Source organism: Perca flavescens, chromosome 6 (assembly GCF_004354835.1).
Source record: "Perca flavescens isolate YP-PL-M2 chromosome 6, PFLA_1.0, whole genome shotgun sequence".
Taxonomy (NCBI): domain Eukaryota; kingdom Metazoa; phylum Chordata; class Actinopteri; order Perciformes; family Percidae; genus Perca; species Perca flavescens.
Window position 1 is genome coordinate 34,746,669 of NC_041336.1, and position 2,201 is coordinate 34,748,869.

Sequence of the window (2,201 nt, forward strand, 5' to 3'; positions counted from 1 at the left end):
TCTCTATCACTCTGCCCCGCCCCCTACCCCCGCCCTCACTGCTACCATTTGAAAATAGCAAGGGGGTAAGCTTCGCTTCAGAACTCGAGCCATCATGGCGCCATTTTGTTGCTAACTGGCCATCACCTCCTGTTAGCATTCCGCTGACCGCCATTTTTTTTTTACGTCACTTGACTGTGAATAACTTTACATCTGAAACGTTTAAAGACTCTATTTGTCCGTTGTTTAGTTCCAAAGAAACACGACAATGTATAAAAGGCTCCATTACCTTGTACCTCACATTATGGCTCCGTAGCACACGTTTTTGTAAAAATAGGCTAACGATTGTGTCATAACCAAGTGACTTACTGTTGCATAGTAGAGGAATTACCGTATAGTACAGGAGAAGCTCGCAAGCAGTTTCGACTTACATTAGCTGTTTAGGTTTAATTACTAATGTTAACTAGCATGTTAGTGATCAATAATTAGCCTGTGCCCATGTTATCTCCTTACATACACCTACAGTCTCCGTATCTGTAAGATTGGGAATGATTGAGATTTCTCTTGGCACAGCTACCAGAAGACTTACAACTTTCAGACACGTTGCTCACGTCACATTCTCTCAGTTGGAGGCTGCGCAGTAAAGCTGGCCATCACCGGAAAAGTGCTTCTAATAGCCTTCACTGGTCTCCGTCCAGAGTCTATTGGTCCATGATATACTGTCTATGGAAAATAGCGGCGGGAGATTGCGGGAGATGAGTCCGAGAGTTGGAGCAAAAGCTTCCGAAATATGGGAATATTTCAGGCCAACTGGTAAAAGAGTTGTCCGTACACTCTGTCAAACTTCACTTGGAAACACACAGAAGTTGTTCAAGACGTTTGGAGCGTTTTTCTCTTCTCCTCCATATCACCTCCGGGGCTCCAGAGATGCGCTCACAGAAAAGAAGAACTCAACGTAAGTATATGATTATTAATGAAACGGCGAGCTAGTCTGTACTGTTTATTAACTCTTGATCGTACAATGACTGTCTTTGTATGTTAAACAGGCTACTTAGACTTGGCAGTAATGTTTTAAACCCCACCAAGTTTAAACGCGAACAGCACAGACCTGTGTCTGGGCAGTCTGGCTGCTTTCAGCGCCATTCATTATTGAGGCAGAGCTGAGCGGGTTAGTTGCTTTATAAAAGTGTATTTTTTGATTTTGTAATTTACAGAAAGCAGTCGCCGTCCTCACAACTCTGAGACAAACTGTAGCAGGCGCTACGAACCGGAGCAAGGGTACGATTTAAAGAATATGCTTTCATTGAATGAACTTCATTAATGTTTCTGTATAAGGACATAGATACGTTAATAGATACCGATCTTAACCATAGTTTTTTTTTTTTTTTTTTTTTTTTTACAGACTAACCTCGCCTCATAACGAGGCTGTGACCTATATTTGCTCGGAGCTGTCTGCCGGTCCAGATTTACATGACGCTGATAATTACGCCATTGTGTGTAAGTATTTTTTACTTTTTCATCTTTCCTTGTTTAATTTTACTGTAACTTATGTTTTTTTTTATTCATACCACTCTCATTTAATTGTTTTCCAGCTGCCTGTAAGACATATAACGAGACAGCACGCAGGAGCTTCAGCTAGAAACAACCAGATGTGGCATCGCGGGCAGAAGCTGTGAAGAGTTCAGCTCGGAGTCGGTCGGGAAGAAAAGAGGGTAAGATTAGATCCGTTTGGTTAATGTGAATATTTTCCAGGTGCATTCGTAGATGTGTTGTGTCCATAAGCAGTGCATTGCGCAGTACTGACTGTCTTTATTGATTGATTTTACAGCTGCTGGAAGCGAGACAGAGTGTGCTGGCTGCGGGTGAGGTGGGCATTTGGAAGTGCGCCACTATAGACATACAGGACAACGCACCACAGACGTCTGCTAAATGGACCGGATTTAGACCGAATGCTGCCGGTTACCTACAGCTCTGAGGCGGCTGGGGGTTAGGTGTGGACGGTGCTGCTTCTCGTGAGCGTGGGATATTTGTTGTGTGTGCTGTGTGTCTCCTATGCTTTGGACATAGTTTTGTGATGCAGTATGGCAGCCAGGTCTCATGGCAGTTCGTTATATAGTTACGTTATGTTATCTATTAAGTCGTGGACAGGTTACGTAAATGCCTTTTTTTTCGTGTGGCGATTACGAAATTGACCGGGGATCGCGTCCTGCGTGTTGCAGTTC

General features: G+C 43.5%; 1 long non-coding RNA gene across 1 annotated transcript; it reads left to right on the plus strand.

Moving 5' to 3' along the window:
• The first annotated feature begins 677 nt into the window (after positions 1-677).
• Positions 678-1,610, plus strand: LOC114556508 (uncharacterized). Its single transcript, XR_003692696.1, has 4 exons — positions 678-934; positions 1,194-1,257; positions 1,382-1,476; positions 1,572-1,610. It is a non-coding gene; the product is annotated as an uncharacterized LOC114556508 (long non-coding RNA).
• The last annotated feature ends 591 nt before the right edge of the window (positions 1,611-2,201 follow it).